Source organism: Pinus tabuliformis, chromosome 6 (assembly GCF_031772625.1).
Source record: "Pinus tabuliformis cultivar Carrire ecotype Pingquan chromosome 6, CPIR1, whole genome shotgun sequence".
NCBI classification, from domain to species: domain Eukaryota; kingdom Viridiplantae; phylum Streptophyta; class Pinopsida; order Pinales; family Pinaceae; genus Pinus; species Pinus tabuliformis.
The window spans coordinates 1532781099-1532804887 of record NC_142292.1 but is presented as its reverse complement, the minus strand read 5'-3'; positions in this window follow the sequence as shown (position 1 = coordinate 1532804887).

Sequence of the window (23789 nt, the reverse complement as noted above, 5' to 3'; positions counted from 1 at the left end):
TCTACATCTATTTGACCCTTGAAGATGGGGATTTCAAAATTAACTTGTACCTTAAAGGGTGTGGCATTTCCAGAGTAGCTGTTGGAAGCCGATGCGTCGCCTCTGGGTAGCCCCTTAAGGATCTGGGAAAAGTTGTCCATCATTCCATTCCTTTGTCACTCGAGGGCTTCTTCAAGCAAGATTTTGATAGGATCTCCTGCCCCCTCGTCTTTATTTTCATCCGCCATGGGAGGCCGTCGAGATTTCTGAGGCTGATCTTGCAAAGGTTCAACCAGATCGAGCCCTAACTCCTTATATCCCGACCTCGTTGGGGACATGCAAAAAAAACAGAGAAAAAGCAGACCACTCTGATACCACTGATCCGGATTTAAACAGGAACGCAACAAATTATAGAGATAACCATAAACACAGATATGCAGTGGAATAATACTTCATTTCATTAATATAAAATACTGAAATATGCTTACAAACAAAAATGGAAATAAACCAGCTAGGGAAATGGTAGCTTATCTTTGAGAAGGGATGTGGCGGCTACATGCCTCTGAACTGTCTTACAATGAGGCTCAAGGGCCTTTTTATTATTGAACAATAAGAGCAAACCCTAACCCGAGGAGATGTAACACCAAGAGTTTATGGGCCCTGTTGGGTGAGTTGGACAGCCAACTTCCCGGGGCCGCGACTTGGTCATATAATCTTCATTTGATGCCCATGATAGCCCGTTCGAAAGATCTCTTCGAGGACTACGACAAAAAATATGATTCTAGACAAAAGATTGATGGAGGTAGATTTCCAAAAAACCATCGTTTAGGGCCTCAAAACGGATCCGGAAGTTTAGGACCCGAAAAACTGCTAAAAATAGTAAATTGTGCTACAATTAAGGAAACTGAAAAGCTAAAAGAAGCAATGGCGGGGGTCCAAGTGGAATTGGCGAGTGGCCACCAATATCCACCTGGATCAAGAAGTTATGTTTAATTTAGGGTTTTTTTCCTAGAAGGAAACCCCTTGCTATATATGAGGGAATTGTATTGCGTCTATGTAGATCTATATCGAGAAAGAGAGAGTAGATTGTGTGAGAGTCAAGAGGGAATTACAACGGATCTGTTGTAGGTTTTATCTCTTCATTTACTAACTTTTTCTCCATGGACGTAGCCCAAATTGGGTGAACCATGTATATCTGTGTCTCTCTTGTTTTATGTGTTTTCTTTGTTTATATTTCTGCAATATATTTTATGTGTTCCATTGCTCTATAATATATAATTTTCTAACAACTGGTATCAAAGCTGAAGGTCTATTTGTCTTATAAACTCGCAAGGGAGAAGGGTTCCTAGTTTGAGTGGGAGCAATGACAGAAGATGGTAGGTTTAGGGTCGAAAAATTTAACTGCCAAAACTACCAGCTGTGGAAGATGCAGATGGAAGATTATCTGTATTAGAAAGATCTATACCTACCATTGAGTGGAAATACAAAGAAGCCGACGAGTATGACAAAAATAGAATGGGATATTTTCAACAGAAAGGCACTTGGAACAATACGGCTGTGCCTAGCAGTGTCGATAGCCTTTAATATTTCAAAGGAAATGACAACAGAGGGTTTAATGTTGACATTGGACAAACTATATGAAAAACCCTCCACCTAAAATAAGGTATTTCTTATGAAGTGTTTATTTAACGTGAAGATGTCAGAAGGTGGATATGTCGTTGATCATTTAAATGAATTTAATACCGTTACCAGTCAATTAAGTTCTATAGGGTTAACTTTTGATGATGAAGTTAGGGATTTGTTATTTCTATGCTCATTGCCAAAAAGTTGGAATGGTTTAGTTATGGCCACTAGTAACTCTGTCTCTAGATCTAGTAATTTAAATTTTGATGATGTTGTTGGTGCAATCCTTAGCAAGCAATGCGATGAAAAATATTTGGTGAGACATCAGGTAATGCTTGTTGGGTTGTGTTATATTCTTTCCACGACTAACCTATATTATTTTTTGGACCCTATATTAGGTTGGGCGAACCTACCTATGGTTTTGTGCATGATTTTTGCACATGGTATTGGACGCGATGGTTTTTCGGTCCATGGTATTGGATGCTTCGGCATGTATACATATGTATTGTAACATTGAAAGGAACAAAATGAAAAATCAAGCTGGTAGTCCCGGTTTTGGGATCCAGGGAAAAATCTCTGTGCATATGTGTTTTATGGGTTATGCTCTCGCATTGTTTATTTTCTTTGTTTAAGAATTCGTATGCAGGTAATTTCTGTACAGGGTTAAAACCTACATTTGGTATCAGAGCTGTTTTGGCTTCAAGGGGACGCCTTTGTTGCTGAGGGGTTTCGCTCGGGTCTGTGGTAGACCCTGTTCAATGGGAGATCTGTGAGATCGATTCTGGTGGTGAAAGAAGATGGCGAGCAGTGGAAAGATCGAGATTGAGAAGTTCAATGGTCAGAGTTTTGAGTTGTGGAAACTCAAGATGGAGGATCTGTTGGTCGATAAAGATCAGTGGATCGCGGTAGATCCGGGTACTAAACCATCGGGAGTGACCGATGAAGAATGGAAGAAATTGGATCGGAAGGCAAAGAGCACAATACGATTGTATGTCTCAGATTTAGTATTGCTGAATGTATCAGGGGAAGCTACGGCAAAGGCTTTGTGGGTCATGTTAGGGACTTTGTACCAATCTAAGTCTCTGGTGAATAAATTGTTCCTGCGGAAAAAGCTGTATAACCTGAGGATGAAAGATGGAGACTCGGTGACAGAGCATCTGAATGCGCTTAATACTGTGGTAAGTCAACTATTATCTGTTGATATTAAAATTTTAGATGAAGATAAGTGCATCAGTCTATTGTATTCTCTACCAGATTTGTGGGATAGTCTGGTTATTGCAATAGGTAGCAATGCAAATTCTTTGCAGTTTGATGAAATAGTCTCAGCCTTGCTGACGGAGGAGATGAGACGGAAGAATATGGACAACCAGAATGGTGATGCCTTGTCTGTACGAGGACGGTCCCAGAACAGAAACAAAAATAAGTCATCGAGTGGGAGATCTAAATCTAGAGGGAGATCTAAATCTCCAGGAAAACCTACAAAGGTGGTGTGCTGGAAATGCGGAAAGGAAGGGCACTTCAGAAGGGATTGTAAATCTAAAGCTCCTGATAAAGGAAAGGGATCTGATGATGCTCCTTCTGCAGAGGCGAAAACCACCTCAGATGAAGGTGGGGATGTGTACTTGGCTTCTTCAAGTACACATGTAGATCATGAGGCATGGTTGATTGACTCAGGTGCATCCTTTCACTTCACTCCCCATAGAGAGTGGTTCTGCGAGTATGAGAAATACGATGGTGGTGATGTCTTCTTAGGAGATGATAGGAAGGCTAGAATCATTGGTCGGGGAAAAGTAAAGTTGAAGCTACAAGGTGGAAGGGTTAGAACACTTCCGGGTGTTCTACATATTCCTGCATTGGCCAGAAATCTGATTTCTGTAAGCAAGTTGGATGATGCAGGTGTAAAGACGGTGTTCGAGAAAGATACCTGCAAGATGGTTCGAGGAGCACTGATATTGATGCGGGGAGTTCGGATTGGAACTCTGTACAAGCTGCAAGGTAGCACTGTTGTTGATGGGTGCAATAGTTCTATGGTTCCTGAAAATGGAGTAGAAAATCTAGTGGTCTCTGGAGAGAAGACCATGTTGTGGCATCAAAGGCTTGGACATATTGGAGAGAAGGGCCTTCGAATACTTCATGGTAAAGGTATGGTAGAAGGTATGAATGATAACTCTCTGGATTTTGATTTCTGTGAAAATTGTGTGTATGGGAAGCAGAATCGAGTGAGTTTCCCCTCTGGTGGTAAGAGGACGAAACATATATTAGAGCTTGCAGTGATGTGTTTGGACCTGTGAAGGTTCCATCACTGGGTAAGTCTGTGTACTATGTATCATTCATAGATGACTTCTCAAGGAATACATGGATATATTTCCTTAAGAAGAAATCTGAAGTCTTTGACAGGTTTAAAGAATTTAAGGCTCTGGTGGAAAATCAGACAGAGAAGAAGATAAAGGTGCTGAGGACAGATAATGGTGGAGAATTTTGCAGCAAGGAATTTGGAGAATTTTGTAAGAAGTGTGGTATAGCACGACAGAAGACTACTCCATATACACCTCAGCAAAATGGAGTCGCAGAAAGAATGAACAAGACGTTGATGGAAAGGGCAAGAAGCATGCTTAGTGGTGTCGGGTTAGGACAGGAATTCTGGGCAGAGGCGGTGGATACTGCACGTTACCTGATCAACAGATCACCCTCATCAGCGTTGGAGGATAAGACTCCATAAGAAGTATGGACTGGTAAGAAACCCTCTCTTTCACATCTGAGGGTATTTGGATGTGATGGATATGTACATGTTCCAAAGGAGAAACAAACCAAGTTGGATAGTAAATCTGAAAAGTGCATCTTTATTGGGTATAAGGATGGTTTAAAGGGTTATAAGCTTTGGAACCCAGTCACAAGGAAGGTTGTGTACAGCCGAGATGTGGTGTTCAGAGAGGTAAAAGATGTTATTCAACATGAATTCCAACCAAAGGAACCTGAGAAGATAGAGTTTGAGCCAAAGGAGGAAGAATCAGACTCTACAGCAGAGGAGGAATCAGAAGATGAAGAGCCACAAACTCCGGCTGTGAGAAGATCAGGTCGAGAAAGAAAGCAGCCAGAAAGGTATAGTCCATCTGCTTTCAGTTCAAATTTTGCTTTGTCTGTTACTGATGATGATCCCAGAACTGTGAAGGAAGCAGTGGATTCAGAGGATGGAAAACTCTGGAAAGAGGCCATGATTAATGAAATGGCATCTTTGCACAAAAATGAGGCTTGGGATCTGGTAGAGTTGCCGGCTGGAAGTAAACCCATTGGCAGCAAATGGGTGTTCAAGAAGAAGACTAATGCAGAAGGAAAGGTGGAGAAATACAAAGCTCGGTTGGTAGCAAAAGGTTATTCTCAGGTGCCGGGAATTGATTTTGGTGATATTTTTTCTCCTGTTGCCAAGGTAGCTTCTATTAGATTACTTTTATCTGTTGCTGCTGCTTTTGATTTTGAGGTAGAACAGATGGATGTGAAGACAACATTTCTTCACAGGGATTTGGAAGAGGAAATCTACATGAGGCAACCTAAAGGCTTTGCGGTGAAGGGTAAGAAAGAACTGGTATGCAAGTTAAAGAAGTCTCTGTATGGGTTAAAACAGTCACCAAGGATGTGGTATCAGAAATTTGATACATTTATACGGGGACTTGGCTTCACCAGAAGCAAAGCAGATCATTATGTGTATTTTAAATTAATTGGTGACCGTGTTATTTATCTGGTCTTGTATGTGGATGATATGTTGCTGGTTGGAAATGACAAAGAAATTATCCAGGAATTGAAGACCCAATTGTCCTCCAAATTTGACATGAAAGATCTTGGTGCTGCAAACTATATTTTGGGCATGGAAATTAAAAGAGATCGGGCAAAGAGGAAGCTCTGGTTAAACCAGAGGAAGTATGTCGAGACAATACTGCAGAGGTTTAATATGCAGGATAGTAAACCGGTGAAGGTTCCTATTCCTGTAGGTGTGAGGTTATCTGCTGAACAGTGTCCCAAGACGCAAGAAGAGGAAGAGGACATGTCCCGTGTTCCATATGCAAGTGCAGTCGGTAGCCTGATGTATGCAATGGTCTGTACTAGACCAGACATTGCACATGCAGTGGGAGTATTAAGCAGGTTTATGTCAAAACCTGGGAAGGAGCACTGGACAGCAGTGAAGCGGGTTTTCAGGTATTTGCGTGGCACTAGTGATTATGGTTTGTGCTACCAAGGAAGACCAGGATTGGACAGAGTGTTGGATATTCATGGTTTTGTTGATGCAGACTGGGCTGGAGATCTGGATCAGAGACAAGTGGGTATGTGTTTAACCTATTTGGAGGTGCAGTCAGTTGGATGAGTAAGAAACAATCTGTAGTGGCACTATCAACTACAGAGGCAGAATACATGGCAGCCACTCATGCAAGCAAGGAAGCAGTTTGGTTGCAGAGATTGTGTTCAAGTATGGGGTTAGTATAGGGAGCTATAAGAATAGACTGTGACAGCCAAAGTGCAATTTTCTTGGCAAAGAACCTTGCTTATCATTCAAAGACAAAGCACATTGATGTTCAGTATCACTTTGTGAGGGATATGATAGAAGACAAAAAGGTGTTGCTGGTAAAGGTGGACACTTTGAAGAATACTGCAGATGCATTGACAAAATCTGTGAGCTCTGAGAAGTTCTCTTGGTGTAGAGAAACAATGGGTGTTTCAGGGCTGGAAAAATGACTAAGCTCTCTTGTGGCCCCCTGTGGAAAGAAAACAACAAGGGGCAGATTGTTGGGTTGTGTTATATTCTTTCCACGACTAACCTACGTAGTTAAACGGGGGGTTAGAGGGGGGTGGTAGCCCCCCTTGGTTGCACCGATTGCGCAGCGGGAGGGTCACAGGGGGGGCGGCAGCCCCCCCTGTCCGGGGGGTTTGAGGGGGGCGGGTAGCCCCCCTCTACGGGGTCCGGGGCAGCGCCCCGAGAATTTTTTTTTTTTGGACCCTATATTAGGTTGGGCGAACCTACCTATGGTTTTGTGCATGATTTTCGCACATGGTATTGGACGCGATGGTTTTTCGGTCCATGGTATTGGATGCTTCGGCATGTATACATATGTATTGTAACATTGAAAGGAACAAAATGAAAAATCAAGCTGGTAGTCCCGGTTTTGGGATCCAGGGAAAAATCTCTGTGCATATGTGTTTTATGGGTTATGCTCTCACATTGTTTATTTTCTTTGTTTAAGAATTCGTATGCAGGTAATTTCTGTACAGGGTTAAAACCTACAATGCTTTGATTGCAGAGACTAGGGGAAGAAAAATGGAGAGAAGAAAGAGCCCATGATATTTTAGTAATTCAAGGCAAGGTAGATCCAAGTCCAAATTGGGGATAGTGTGCTGGAAATGCAGGAAGAAAGGACACCTGAATAAAGACTGCAAGTCTCGGAAGGGAAAAGAAGGAGACACGTAGCAAGAAAACAATCATGAAGCGAATGTGACAGGTGATGTGTTGCAAGATGCTTTGATTCTTTCATTAGAAAATATTATTGATGCCTGGGTGGTAGATTTAGGGGCCTCATTCCATGCCACACCTGATAGGAAAAAGTTTCATGATTATGTTCAAGGAGATTTTGGACAGGTTCGATTGGGTGATGATAAACCCTGTAAAATCATTGGAATGGGTACAATTTTCATAAAACAGCTGAATGGAATTCAATGGCTATTAAAGGAGGTAAGGCATGTTCTAGATCTGAAGAAAAATATAATTTCAATAGGGCAGTTGGGAGGTGAAGTTGTGTAACGACTTTTACAGATAAAACCTGGAAGGTCACTAAAGGAGCCCTGGTAATAGAAAAAGGAGAAAAGGTTGGTACATTGCATTTACACAATAGTATTTCTAATTCTGTTAATGCTTTAACCTCTACAGGAGAAGATACAACATTGTGGCATCATAGGCTCGGGCACATGAGTGAGAAGGGCATGCAGATTCTTCACTCAAGAAATTTGTTGCCAGGTTTGAAGGATGTTGATTTAAAATTCTGTGAGAATTGTGTTTATGAAAAACAGAAGCGATTCAGATTCCTCAGAGTTGGGAAAGAAAAGAAGAGTGAAAAATGAGAGCTTGTGCATACAGATGTATGGGGACCTACTCAGGTATCATCTCTCAGTGGCTCTCATTATTATGTTACTTTTATTGATGATGCAACCGGAAAACTTGGATTTATTGTATTCGAAATAAATATGATGTATTTGATACTTTCAAGAAATGGAAAGTTTTGGTTGAAAGTGAGAAAGGAAAAAGGTTGAAGTGTCTTAGATTATACAATGGAGGTGAATATTGCAGAAAAGAGTTTGATAGGTACTATTCATAGAATGGAATTCACAGAGAAAAGACAGTTTCAAGAACACCACAGGAAAATGGTGTGTTAGAAAGGATGAATAGGACAATCATGGAGTGCGCAAGGTGCATGATATTGCATGCAAGATTTCCTTTACAATTTTGGGCAGAAGCTGTAGATACTATTGTTTATCTAATAAACAGAGGGCCTTCAAGTTCCTTGGATGGTGCTATTCCAGAGGAGGAATGGATAGGTAAAAAGGTAAACTACTCATTTTTAAATAATTTTAGTTATGAAGCCTTTGTCCACATTAATAAAGAAAATAGAACAAAGCTTGAAGAAAAATCAAAGAAATGTACCTTTATTGGATATGGTGTTAATGATTTCGGTTATCACTTTTATGATTATGAAAAGCACAAAATCATTAGGAGCAGAGGTGTCATATTTAATGAAAAGGTTTTGTATAAGGATCAGATGCAGGAAAAGGAATAGGAAAAAGAAAATAGAGAATACATAGTGCTTGATGAGATCACAGAAAAAGTGAAGATGCCTTAAAACAGCAACAACAACCAAAACAGAAACAACAACCACAAAATCAACAAGCACCTCAAACACCTGAAAGTGGTGTTAGAAGATCTACCAGGATAAGTAGACCCCATGAATGATACTCTCCTTCATTATATTACGTATTGTTGACTGATTTTGGTGAACCAGAATGTTATGAAGAAGTAGTGCAGGTAGAAACCAAGAAGAAGTGGGAGCAAGCCATGAAAGAAGAGATGGATTCCTTAGCACATAACGAGACTTGGGCCTCAGTCTGGTTACCTGCAGGTAAAACAACATTACATAATAAATGGGTTTACAGGTTGAAGGAAGAAGATGGAGGTAGAAAAAGGTATAAAGCTAGACTTGTGGTGACGGGGTTTGCACAGAAAAAGGGTATAGACTTTGATGAGATATTTTCTCCTGTTGTTAAAATGACTTCAATCGGAACTATTTTAAGTCTAGTAGTGGCTAAAGATTTGCATCTTGAGTAGTTATATACAAAGACAACCTTTCTCTATGGGGATTCAGAGGAAGAGATATATATGTAGAAGACACAAGGATACGAGGTAAAAGGGAAGGGGAAACTAGTGTGCAGGATGAAGAAGAGATTGTATGGCTTAACACAGGATCGAAGGCAATGGTATCTAAAATTTGACAGGTTTATGTCTGAACAAGGTTATACTAGATGTCACTTTGATAATTGTGTTTATCTCAAAAGGAAAAATGATGACAACTATATTATATTGTTATTGTATGTAGATGACATTCTTGTTGCAGGTTCTAACATGCAGGAAATAAATGTGCTCAAAAGAAATTTGGCGAACTCATTTGCAATGAAGGATTTGTGTGCTGCAAAACAAATCCTTGGTATGAGAATAACTAGAGACAGGAAGAATCGAAAGTTAACATTGTCTCAGAGTGAGTACATAGAAAAGGTGTTGAAAAGATTTAATATGTGGAATGAAAAACCAGTTAGTATACCTTTGGCTAGCCATTTCAAACTAAGTAAGGAGCTGTGTCCCAAGACTCAAGAAGAAATGGCTTATATGTCTAAAGTTCCACATGCATCAGAAGTTGGAAGCTTAATGTATGCAATGGTCTACACAAGATCTGATATTGCACATGCAGTGGGATTTGCAAGTAGGTACATGACCAATCCAAGAAAATAACATTGGATGGCGGTGGAGTGGATTCTCAGGTATTTGAGAGGTACCACAAATCAAGAATTATTCTTTGGTGGTTCAAACATTGCTCTACGTGGATATGTTGATGTAGATATGGTGGGTGATAGAGATAACAGGAGGAGCACAACAGAGTATGTGTTTACTGTAGGTGGAACAACTGTAAGTTGGGTTTCAAAACTGCAAAGTGTTGTTGCACTCTCAACAATGGAAGCAGAGAATGTTGCTGCTACAGTGACAACCAGAGTGCCACACATCTTGTAAAGAACTCTGCATTTCATTCTAAGACTAAACATATACAACTGAAGTACTATTTCATACGGTCATTTTTGGAAGATGGACAGTTGAAGCTAGAAAAGATACACACTAGCCAGAATCCTGCAGATATGTTAACAAAAGTTGTAACCAGGGAGAAACTGAGATTCTACTAAGTTTCAATTAGTATTCAAGTACGATGAAGAAGATGAGAAATAACCAGGTCCAAATTGGAGTCATTGTCCAGCAAATGGAGAAGCACTGGAGTTGTTATAATCAGTCTCCAAGTGGGAGATTCTTGGGTGTGGAGCCTGATTATCTTCTTTATTCAGAGGTATCGTCGCATTGGACCTCAATTCGTAATGTGGGGGAAATTCCACCCATAAAATGTGCGCCGAGAGAGGGGTCCAGGGGGAAACGACGATTATTTGTAGCCCCCTTGGTGGGGGATTGGGGGCAGTGCCCCCGAAGCTAAAAATAGATGTAAAATGTCCTTGTAAAATGTTGTAATTTCATAGTCAATCTGAGTCGTTCGTTAGGCAGATATTTGATGGTAGAATTTATGTGTAATTTAGGGGTTTTTTTCCCTATAAGGAAACCCCTCGCTATATATGAGGGAATTGTATTGTGTCTATGTAGATTTGTATTCTGAGCGAGAAAGAGAGAGGATATTGTGTGAGAGTGAAGAGGGAATTACAACGGATCTACTATAGGTTGTATCTCTTCATTTTGCTATATAATATAAAAGGAAGGACTGGTTGTTTCTCCATGGACATAGCCCAAATTGGGTGAACCACGTATATCTGTGTCTCTCTTGTTTTATGTTTTTTTTGTGTGTTTATATTTCTGCAATATATTTTATGTGTTCCATTGCTCTATAATATATAATTTTCTAACATGTAGTTGTAAAATGTATACTTATTCATCAACGATGCTATTTAGAAACATTATTTTGATGTCCATTGATGGATATCCCATCCCATAGAAACAACTAGTGAAATCAAATATCTTATAGTAGTATACCTGGTAGTAGGAGCAAATATTTCTTCATATTTTATGCCTTATTTTGTGAAAAAATACTTGCAATGAATCTAGCTTTGTAATTTCCTACGATTCCGTTAATAGCATGTTTGATTTTGTAAATCCATTTTGAGGTGACAACTGAAATGTCGCTTGGTTTGGGAAAAATTTCCCAAACCCCATTCTTCATGATGGATTGATTTCTTCTTGCATCACCTTCTTCCATTCTTCTTCATGAGCAACTTCTTCAAATGTTCTTCGTTCAACTTCTATCAATTTGGTCATATATGATGCATATCCTGAATATCTCTTTGGTCTTTTTCTTTGTCTAAAAGTTTCTTTAGTAGCTCCATGTCCTTTGGCATCTTCAAGTGTAGCTTTTAACCAATTTGGAATTTTCCTTGTTTCCAAAATAATTACAGGTTTAATAGGCTCACTTGACCCTTCTTATTATTCTTCATAGTTTATATTTGACTTATCATGATTCTCTTCTTCAAATGGTGGTATATCTTGATCATAAAAATCTATTGGAATGTCCTTGGATCTTATGTAAGCATGATTTTCATCGAATATAACATTCCCGCTCACTTCAATTTGTCTTCCTTCCTTGATGTAGATTCTATATTATTTTGAACAAATACTATAGCTAATGAAAAGCCCCTTAATGTTTGTAGAATATAATTTCTTTCTCTTGTCCTTTGGAACATGGATGTATGCGGGACACCCAAAAATTCATAGATGGTACACACATGGCTTCTTCCCTATAATGATTCTTCCAATGTCATATTTTCAAGGATTCTATGAGGACTTCTATTCTGTATATATATTGTTTTCATTACTACTTCTTCCCATAGAAACTTTGGTAGATCTTGATCAAATATCATAGTTCTTATACATTCTTCAAGTGTTATATTTTTCCATTTTGCAATTCCATTCTTCTCATGATTGTAGGGAATAATGAGCTCCCTCTTAATACACGTTTCTTTAAAATATGGAATTAGTTCTTTTGAAGTGTATTCACCACCATTTTCATATCTCAAAGTCTTTATATTTCTTTCAGTCAAGATCTCCACTTCAGATCTAAATTCCTTGAACTTTTCAAATACTTCATCTTTTGACTTGAGAAGGTAGAGCCATGTCTTTCTAGAATGATCATCAATGAAGGTCACATAATAGAGATTTCCTCCAAGATATTTGTTAGACATTGGCCCACACACATCGGAATGAATGAGGTCTAATATTTCTTTAGAGCTTGTGTCACTACTAGTAGAAGGCTTCCTTGTATTCTTTCCTAGAGTGCATCCCTTACATACTCCTTCATGGTCTTCCTTGATGTTGGGGATTCCATTTACCACTTGACTAAGAGAGGGTATTATCTTGTAATGAATATGCCTATATATTCTATGCCATAAATTGATAGGATTGATTTCCATGTGAACTAAGGCTTGAGGAGATAGTTTTATAACTCTATATAACCTTGCTTCACGAACTACAATAACTTTTGCCTACTCAATGCTTGAATCCTTCCCTCAAAACAAAGCTTTAACATCTACAAATGAAACCCTATCTCATTGATCTTATAAACAATAAATTTAAAGTAAATTATTTTTCAAACCTAGGACATATAGTATATTGTTGAGTTGTAGCATTGCTCCATTTTCAAGCTTCAATGATGTAGATTCAAGGCCCTTGATTGCATAATTGTTGTTGTCTTGTAGCTCCAGTGCATGAGATTATTGTTTCTTTGATAGAGTATTAAGTTTCCCACTTGATCTCGTCATATGTCTTGATGTTGCACTATCAATGATCCATGTGTTGGCATTATGATACAAATGTTGTCCTTGATGGCAACTCACTCAGAGGTTTGATACAAGTGATGGAAACTTAATCAGAGGACAGATCTTAGTACAACAGGTCAAGAGAGAGATATAAGCAGGTTCATTGTGACAAAGACACGTATACACGCGGGTTAGACGTTCCGAAGACGCGTATGTGTATACACGCACTTTCACGCAAGGAAAAGCGCGTACATGTGGGAGAACTTATGTTTTGGTCCATGGTATTTAGTCCTTGGTATCTGAACCTATGGTTGTGGACCATGGTATCTCATCAAAAGTGTTGATCCCAAATATTGGGTTCATGGTATTGTTTCTACATGGTTTTGGACCATGGTATTGAGAGAAGCCTAACCTATATAATGAGAAGATCATTAGGCAAAGGTGAATGCAAGGAATGGATGTCTGATGAAGTGGGAAGATCTAGTTTATGGGTTTGTGATGCTTGGCTCAGGTTGGATATGGCAGCGAAGGTATAAGTAATTATCTTTAGATCTGTACGCGGGTTGTCTCTGGTGAAAGCGTGTATACACGCGGTTTTGATATAGTCAAGTAGCGTATGCATTATGAGATTTGGTGTTTTAGGTTGCTGTTGATTCTAGTGGTTGTTGCAGAGTTCTGGGCTCTGGTCTGCGTTCTGTGTTTTTGTTGACAGAGTTTTAATGATTCAGTATTGGGTGATTTAGAGATTTATGATGCAAGTATAAGTTGATGATTGTATTGCAGCAGTGATTGTTTTGTACTTATGGATCCAGTCTGAAAATTTATGAAACGTGGTCCCTGGAAGAAAAGAAAGTTGTAGCCTTCTGTAGGTCAGCACGTACGTACTAGTATATCAGCTAGTACAAGAGCTAAGGGGGTTGTAGTTCCCTTCTAGAAGAAGTTGGAAAATGAGAGAGGGTTGTAGCCCTCTGCAGGTTGCAGCCTGCATGCTGGTAAAGGACTGCACCAGTACATTGTAAAAGAAGTTTTTCCTTATTAAAGGAAGATAGAAACAAATTGCAGCAGGTGGTTTTCACCCACATTGGGTTTCCACCTTATATCATGGTGTTCATGTGTTCTCTTTATGTGTGATGATCTGTTCTGTTTACTGTTCATATGGTTGATAATGTTATGATGCATTCACTAAAGATGAACTAACTAAATCATAAAGTTACTAGATGTACGCTAGTTGCTTTTAACACAGTCGCGTATATACGCAGATATATTTAACTGAAGTAGCGTATATGAATCAGAATATGAAAATTTAAAAGTGGTTGATTTTCTAATACTGATTCACCCCCCCCTCTCAGTATTATTTCCAACAATTGGTATTAGAGCCAGGTCCTTTAGAAGAATCTTGATCGCTTGAAGGAAAGATCCATCAGAATAGCTAATCTAGAAAGAGAGGCACACATCAGGCCACCAATCTTTGACGGGAACAACTTTACCCACTGGAAGATAAGAACCATAGAATATCTACAATCGCTTGGAGCAGAAGTTTGGGGAATCGTGGAAGGAGGATACAAATACCCATCAACAATTCCTACAGATACAACAGAGAAAAAGCAATATGAGCTCAATGCCAAAGTTGTTACTATCTTATTGAGAAGTTTGACACAATCCGAATTTATGAAGGTCATGCATTTCAAATCAGCTAAGGAAATATGGGACAAAATCATTCTAAGCTACGAAGGAGATGAACAGGTAAAAAGAGCAAAGCTTCAAACTCTCAGAATCCAGTATGAAAATCTCAAGATGCATAGTAATGAAATCATAGCTAATTACTTCCTGCGAATAGATGAGATTGTAAATTGTATGAGGAATTTGGGTGAAGAATTTAAGGAAGTTTTCTTAGTTGAAAAGGTTTTGAGATCCCTGTCTACTAAATTTGATTCCAAAGTGTTTGCCATAGAAGAAAAGGAGAATCTGTAGAAAATCACCATGTTACAGCTTCACAGAATCTTAACTGCTTTTGAGATGAGAAAAGAGGGACCATCAAAAGCCGCATTCGAAGCATTAGGATACATTTCAGAAGAAGAAGATGAGGTAAATTTTGTCAAGAATCTTGAACGGGGAATTGGACAGTTTGAAGGTAAGCTACCTTTCAAATGCTTTTCATGTGGTAGAGTTGGTCACTACGCTACTAGATGCCCCCATAACAAAGGAAAGATGTCTGAAGAAGGTAATATAAGCTATTATACTCATGTTAAAAGTAATTACTCATTAAATGGTAGTGAAGACATTATAAGTCTCATGGCATATGAAAAGAAGGATGCAGAAATTGAAGAAGTTACCAAATTAAACGAACAATTGGAGTCAGTAACCAGGGTAAGGGAGAAATTGCAGGATATAGTAAAAGATCAGAGCATAACAATTCAGAAACTTGAATCAAAGATCCTCTCTCTAAATGAAGATCTTGAAAAATCAAAGAAGAAGAACAGAGAAGCTCTTGAAGAACAAGAACATGAAGTGATCAAATTAAAGCAGCAAGTGGAAGAAGGAAGAAACGCTGAAGAAGACCTAAGGAAACAGTATCTGGAAAAGGAAGAACAACATCAGGTTGAGGTAAATATCTTAAAAGGTAAATTAGAAGAAAAGGATAAATTGTTGCGATTTCAAGATAGTACTAAGATTTTGGATGACATTCTTGGTATTCAAAGATCCCCTATTATCAAAACTAGTCTTGGCTTTTATGAATTTGTTGAAGGTGAATCTAGCTCACAAGGTGAGGCAAGAAACTCTAATGAGAAATCTGAAATTCTCAACAAGGAACAGCCAAGGAAACAAATTCCTCAAAGAAAATTATTTGCTCCTAACTATGGAAGTGATAGACGATTATTTCCTCCACTGAATAATGTTGAATGTTATGTATGTCATAATCTTGGACATGTTGCAGCCAGATGTAGAAGTAGAATGGTTCAAGACCATCACAAAAGATCATCACATTCCAAGTATTTCAGAGGATATTGTTTTTCCTGCAATGCATTTGGACACAAAGAAATTGATTGCAATATAAGGAACATGAAATATGTAAGATGTTACACATGCAACAAACTTGGACATAAAGCAAGAGAATGCAGGAGCAAATTTCAAAATTCAAAACAAGAGGACCATACATCATCACAGTTCCAGGAATTGAAGAAGACATAATTAGAGACAGAAAGGTGTGACATAACTCAGTTAGATGACATAACAGACACATGGGAAACTGAAAGTGAAGAAATTCAGTATTCCATCTTGCATACGCTGATATAATGAAGCTAAGTCACGTATATACGCGAGTTACAGGTTGCAGAGTCGCGTATATGGAGATCAGAATAAAAGGTAGCAGAACAGACTCAGGAAATGGTTCGGTCATGATATGTAAAGGTTGGCACAGGCTCAGGGGGCGCATATACTTAAAATAATGCATTGTTGGCATTATGGTTAGAAGTTGTTGATGAAGTTTATAAAGCTAAATGATACATCTTGCTGTTTGATCAAAGGAATGGTATTGCAGGTTTGGATGCTGATGCTTATGATGCAGATCATATATGATGTATGATAGTCATGGTCTTGAATGGATTGTTGGTCTTAGAACTTGCATCTGCTCAGGGGGAGCATGGATGGATTGATACAACTTGGCATATACAAAGGGGAGCCCAATCAGAGATTTCAACAGGTACTTAGGGGGAGTATGAACAACAGAGGGAAAGAACTTCTTGGTCTTCCCTTTGCCCTTGATGTCAAAGGGGGAGAGTAACTTGGTGTGGTGGTTGCCATCAAGTCCAAAGGGGGAGATTATTGGCATTATGATACAAGTTTTTTCCTTGATGGCAACTCACTCAGAGGTTTGATACAGGTGATGGCAACTTAATCAGAGGATAGATATTAGTACAGCAGGTCAAGAGAGATATGTACGCAGGTTCATTGTGATAAAGACGCGTATACACGTGGGTTAGACGTTCCGGAGACGTGTATGCATATACACGCACTTTCACGAAGGGAAAAGCGCGTACATGCGGGATAACTTATGTTTTAATCCGTGGTATTTAGTCCTTGGTATTTGAACCTATGGTTGTGGACCATGGTATCTCGTCAGAAGTGTTGATCCCAAGTATTGGGTCCATGGTATTGTTTCTACATGGTTTTGGACCATGGTATTGAGAGAAGCCTAACCTATATAAGGAGAAGATCATTAGGCAAAGGTGAATGCAAGGAATGGATGTCTGACGAAGTGGGAAGATCTAGTTATGGGTTTGTGATGCTTGGCTCAGGTTGGATATGACAGCGAAGGTATAAGTAATTATCTTTAGATCTGTACGCGGGCTGTCTCTGGTGAAATCACATATACATGTGGTTTTGATATAGTCAAGTAACGTATGCATTATAAGATTTGGTGTTTCAGGTTGTTGTTGATTCTAGTGGTTGTTGCAGAATTCTGGGCTCTGGTCTACATTCTTTGTTTTTGTTGACAGGGTTTCAATGATTCAGTATTGGGTGATTTATAGATTTATGATGCAAGTATAAGTTGATGATTGTATTGCAGCAGTGATTGTTTTGTACTTATGGATCCAGTCTGAAAATTTATGAAACGTGGTCCCTGGAAGAAAAGAAGGTTGTAGCCTTCTGTAGGTCAGCACGTACGTACTAGTATATCAGCTAGTACAAGAGCTAAGGGGGTTGTAGCTCCCTTCCAGAAGAAGCTGGAAAATGAGAGAGGGTTGTAGCCCTCTACAAGTTGCAGCCTGCGTGCTGGTAAAGGACTGCACCAGTACATTGTAAAAGAAGTTTCTTATTAAAGGAAGATAGAAACAAATTGCAGCAGGTGGTTTTCACCCACATTGGGTTTCCACCTTATATCATGGTGTTCATGTGTGCTCTTTATGTGTGATGATATGTTCTATTTACTGTTCATATGGTTGATAATGTTCTGATGCATTCACTAAAGATGAACTAACTAAATCATAAAGTTACTGGATGTACGCTAGTTGCTTTTAACACAGTTGCGTATATACGCGGATATATTTAACTGAAGTAGCGTATATGAATCAGAATATGAAAATTGAAAAGTGGTTGATTTGCTAATACTAATTCACCCCCCCCCCCCCCCCCCCCACCCCTCTCAGTATTATTTCCAACACCATGCATTCTTTTCATCAAGAGTACCTATAAGTGAAGTCAAGAATCCTTCACTCTTGACCTTCCTAGATAGGTTGTCAATGATCCTTCCACTCCAACTTCCTGCAATTCTTATGATATTGAATCTCATCTTCAAGTAGATTTCCATAGAGGGAGTAACCATTTTATTCCAAGCCAATAAAGTGATCTCCAACCTTCTTTGACCTTAGCTCTGATACCATGTTGAGAAATCAATGCTAGTAGGATTTGTGGTTTGATTCCTCTTTCTTGATAATTACTTGTGAATTATGTTGGCCTCTTTTACTTCTTAATTAGCTTATCTTTCATCAAGTAATTACAAAATTATATGTGTATGAATATCACAAGAACAAGAGACACAATATGTAGGCCGTCAGCCAGGGAAAAACCCTTATACGTGGAAAACCGAGTCATAAACTCTTCCTTTAGTAGATTCAAATCAAGATAAGACATTGATAAACTTCTTATACCTAGACAAATACCTTCTCCCACCACTAAATTAGCCCTTCCTTACAATAGATGATATTGACAAAATACTCCAAGTGGCAGCTTCTCAGTAGCAGCTTCAGTTTGAAATTATGACCCCCTAGCAACAGAACTTCGACCCCCAGCTTTAGGATTTCAAAACTGCACTAGACACAAATTTTTGGCCCCAACAACTACCCAAAAATTTTTGCATGTGTGAGAGAAAGATATCCCAAAACTTGATTTAGTTTTTCCTAGTAAATTTTGTGCTTCTCCAACTTCTTTCCTCTTTTTTTTTGCTTCTATTGTATATCGAACTTGTTGAGTGAGTGAGTGAAATAGATTGAATTGCCTCTCCTTATATATCCTTTCTACTAGGTCGAATTTCCCTCATGTAGGCCAACTTATTGAGGATAGGTCCGACTTGGTGTCGAGGTGAAAATTTTCCTTTTTGACTCAAAAATAATTCCTTTTACATGATACAAAAGTCCAAGAAGGGTCTAATTAAAATGATAATGACTCCATTGACTAAAGACAAAACCTAGAAGCCTTCAATGGAGGCTTTGAACTAGAAAACTTTGACCCAAGGATGAAACCCATGCTTTAATAAGTCATTTTATTTAATAATAAATTTTATTGCTGAATTGAGGCTTCTGTGATCCATATCAATTTTAGGAGAAATGTTTCGGTGTAAATCACATGAAATTTCATTTGTCAACGCGTTTCGAACCAACAAGTGTGGTTCATCGTCAGGACAAGTTGAAGAAATAAATCTAGCTTTGCCTATTAAATAGTTTGAGCAGGACCTCCAACGGCTACTCAAACTATTTAATAGGCAAAGCTCGATTTGTTTCTTCAACTTGTCCTGACAATGAACCACACTTGTTGGTTCGAAATGCGTCGACAAATGAAATTTCATGTGATTTACGTCGAAAAATTTCTCATAAAATCAATTTTATTTTTGACAAGTACAATTATAAAGACTGAAGATAGTTACATTCCTCAACATTATAAAGAAGAATGGTCTCATTTCAAGTATTTATGAATTCCACTTTTCAAGCAACATATAAAGGTTGAGGTGTGGTCTGAGATCATCGAAAAAATGAAGAAGAAAATCCAACAATGGGGAACACATTGGCTTAACATGCTAGGCAGAGTTGCACTCATCAAGTTCCTCCTATGAGCACTTCCAATATATCAGTACATAATCCTGCAAGCACCACCCAACATACAAAAGGAAATAGAGCTCATCCTAAGGAAATTTTTGTGGCAAGGAGGCAAGACATATACCAAAAAATTTAATCTCCTCAATTGGAATAATGTGGTTTCTCCATATGAAATAGCGGGTATCACAATAAAACATCCAGACCTATTGAATTTAGAACTCTGGGTGAAGGATTTGTGGAGGCTCATTAATGAGGAACCTGCTTGGTGGAAGAAAGTTATTGATGGTAAATATCTGATTTCTAACAGTTAGTGAATACTTCAAACAGGCCTACACTTCAATTTGGAAGTTTATTAAAAAATCACTTCCACTCATACAAGAACATGCATATAGAATTCCAGGAGGAGGGAATAAGATCAAGATTTGGGAATATAACATCTTGAGAAAACCAAAAATATCCTCTATACAGGAAGTCCAACAACTTAAGTCTTGGTGTGAAAGGACAAATATAACTAAGCTTGCCCAATTTTAGAACTAGATCAAAACGATTTAACTTGGAAGGCATGGAAACCTCCACTCATCCCACCTAAGCTAGAAAATCAATGGACTCTTTTACTCTCACATTAAAAAGATGTTGCACCAATCCATTTTGAACAACATGAAAACTTCAAATGGAACTTAACTTGGAAAGATTACTCAGTCAAAAGTGGCTATAGTTCACTTCAATATGAACGAGAGTATCAACCCCCATGAAATTGTTGGAAGGTAGTGTTGAAAGTCGAAATTATACCCATGGTCAAGATATTCATTTGGACCCTTCTCAGGGGGGGAATATTAACAGTTGAAAACTTCAAAAAGTGAAAAATACAAGGTCCATAGAGATTCCCTTTTGCATGAGCGTCGAAGAAACAATTCAACATATATTTATCTTCGGTGCCTTCTCTCAGAACTACCGGAGGACACTCTTTCAACCCCTCCTTGTGCGAATAAATTTTGAGGCAAACATATCTAAATTATTTGCACATTGGAACCTAGCCTATCCATACTCCTTTAAAGATAAAATCTTTCTTAAATGATCATGGAAGAGTCTCTCATCATTCCTCTACTGTCAACTCTGGTTAGCCATGAATAAAAACATTTTCCATGGTAAGAAGCGAGAGCAAAGGAGAATACTGGAAAAGGTCTGGAAGCTAGCCACCTAAACCATGATTTCAAAAGGAAAGTGTAGAATCAACCAAAAAAGCATGCAAACAGAAGAACTATTATGGTTTCAGTTTGTCATGAACAAAATTCCTGATACTGTGCATAATCCCCTAAGTAATCCTACCATCTTCAAAACTAGAAAATCCATCTAAAAGGCAGGGACTGTAAGAGTTCACTAAGAGAACAAAATTGAGATTGTCTTTTCTTTGATGGTACTTCAAAGAGTAACCCAGGAATAGCAGGTGTTGGGGGAACTATAATTGATCTTGAAGGGAATGAGAAGGCCAATTATGAATGGGATTTGGGTTATGAATCGACCTTGATCATTCAAAAACTAGCCATAGGTTCCCAATCCAAAAAGTGTCATCAATCAATTTACTTCGTGAATGTTTCATATTTCTATGTGCTAAGAGAAAACAACACAACTACAGAACACCACACAAATCAAGCTTTTCAGAGACCACAAGGGGAGGCTCGAATCAATGCAAATATTAGGTACATGCAAATTCCCCTATCTCCATCCTTGAGATTGAAGAATCACAACTGCCACACTGAGAAGGATGGACTCCCTTTGCATTAAGTCTTTTCACAGTGCACTTTGCTAATCAAGATCAACAGGACCGAACACAATGAAAGGTTTAAGGAACGCCAGATTCATAGTTGTGTAATTGGAATTTTCAATGAATTGTCGATACAACCTTCTACTTTTCCATTTTGTAAGGATCTACTCAGTTAGTGCATTAGGTAAAGGAAGAAACAAATAATTTTATGTAACTAGTGGGAATATGAACAGGATACTCTGACAACAGAGCTTCCCATTCTTTTTGCAATTTGTATTAGGGTCTCTTAGCCACATCTATTTTATTTTTTGAAATAATATAATGATAATTGTTCCTGTAAAAAAAATGTCCCTTACCTATAAATCTTTTTGCCAATGTTTAGTGAATGAGGTGGCTCTTATTGCAACACCAAATGAAAATTTCAGAGAAAATAAATGAAATCAAACTTCAAAACAAAAAACTCAAAAAAATCGCCAAGCTTGGTTTTTATTTTTCTATTCTATCTTTCTCTATTTTGAAAAATAAAATATTTGTAAAGTGTAGGAGAATTTCCAGTGAATCAGTTTATGTATCAATATCTCTATTGTGTTCATATCCAAATTTTAAAAATATAACTCAATGTACACCAGGATATGAGAATGGATTGGGGGGAACCAAGTCTCTCTTTCATCATATCACATCCGTGTCATATTCCAAGGATGAATGTGGGATCTCATGGATTTAAACAAAATAAAACCAACCAGGACTTCTAGAGGCTAAACCATCTCAACCCTCAACCACATTGATTCCACCTCTACGATTCAGAAATCACTAGCACCAACCATATTGATCTCTACCCAAGTTGTCAAGGGATCCATGAACTAGTAACTCAACCCACAACCTTCCAGGGTTACAGAGTGTTTGTTCCAACCTCGACTCTCTGGACTAGTAACTCAACCCACCAATGGATCCAAAGCGTTTGTCCCAACCTACAACTCTAGGAACTATTAACTCAACCAAAATTGTTCCAAGGCTTCCAAAGCATTTGTTCTAACCCATAGCCATCGGGAACCTGAGCACCAATCATAAAAACAAGTGGAAAACCCACAACACCATGGTTATCCAAGAAATGCAAGGAAAGATTGAAACCACTATCAATCTAGGAAAATATCCGTGCTAATGAAAATACATAACTAGAGAATTACATGCATATACCATGCATCCAAAAACCAACATGCTAAATCTCACATGAACGTTGTTACCTACAATCCACAACTAATTTATGTCCTTACTTATTTTTTTCCAAGATTTCTCTTGTGCACCCTTTATTTCTTTATGTTCTTATTCAAGTGCTTGTTCCTTCTCCTTAGTTGTCCTAATCAACGAATGAGAAAAATTGTCAACTGATTATTAGGTTCCATTTTATCATTGATGTCTAATATATTCCTTTCCTTTTTCTTTCGTTCTCTTTCATTTTCTCTCTTATTTCCCTTGCATGCAAATTTGTGTCTCTTCACCTTCATTTTATCCTATTTTCCTTTATTTTCATAATTAAATGCCAATTATTGCCTCTTACCTTTTCCAATGCCTTTTTCAATTTCCATAGCCATAAATAAACCAAAAGTGATGTCCACTATATTGCTTTCCTAACATTCAACTTGGAATAGGTGTCCCATGACCTTGGTCTTATTTTATTTACATGGGAAATCAACCAGGGGCTATTACAAACCCCTACCCTTGGGGTAACACCATCCCCGGTGTTCAATGACGCTTATAACCAATAAAACATACTACTTATGGAGATTTATAAGTACAACTCGATGTAGTGTTTACAATAACAACTACGGAAAGCATGACAAACATACTGCTTATTGGAGCTTTATAACCTAACTTGACGCAATATTCACAATGAAAAACACATACACTCATGCACATTTGCCTCAACTAGAAAATAATCATAATGTCTATGGAGATTTATAATCATAGCTCAACATAGTATTTACAATAATATACACATATATACATATGAAATTTTTCTTTAAACAACAAATAAAATGATACAATACATGCATTAACAACAAGGGAATCCAGAGGCTCACATCTCCACCCTCAACAGTAGTACCAGGATTCACCTCCTTCATAGGAAGTCCAAAATAAACTGCCAAAATCAAAGCTTGCATTTAGTGAAAAATCACCAGCTAATTTTTCCAAGGCACACTAATTCCATCTAGAAATGCTAATGTCAAAAAAAAAATATTCCTCGACCGTCCCTTCTCTGCTACATAGTACCTCAGGCAATCTAATCACCCCCTTTCGTGAAATCACACACCTTCCAAGTTCAACTGGAATCCCCTTCTCTGTAAGTCCATCCCTCGCCAAGGTTTCCTCCCATCAGAAGGTCCAAGGACCAAGGCATATCTCTGCCTCAAAACCATCATACTAGTCATAGCATGCTCATGGAAACCAATGGAAATTATTGGGTACCAATTTCCCACAATGGCCTTGCTCCTGAAGTTCTTTACCAACATACTGTTGCA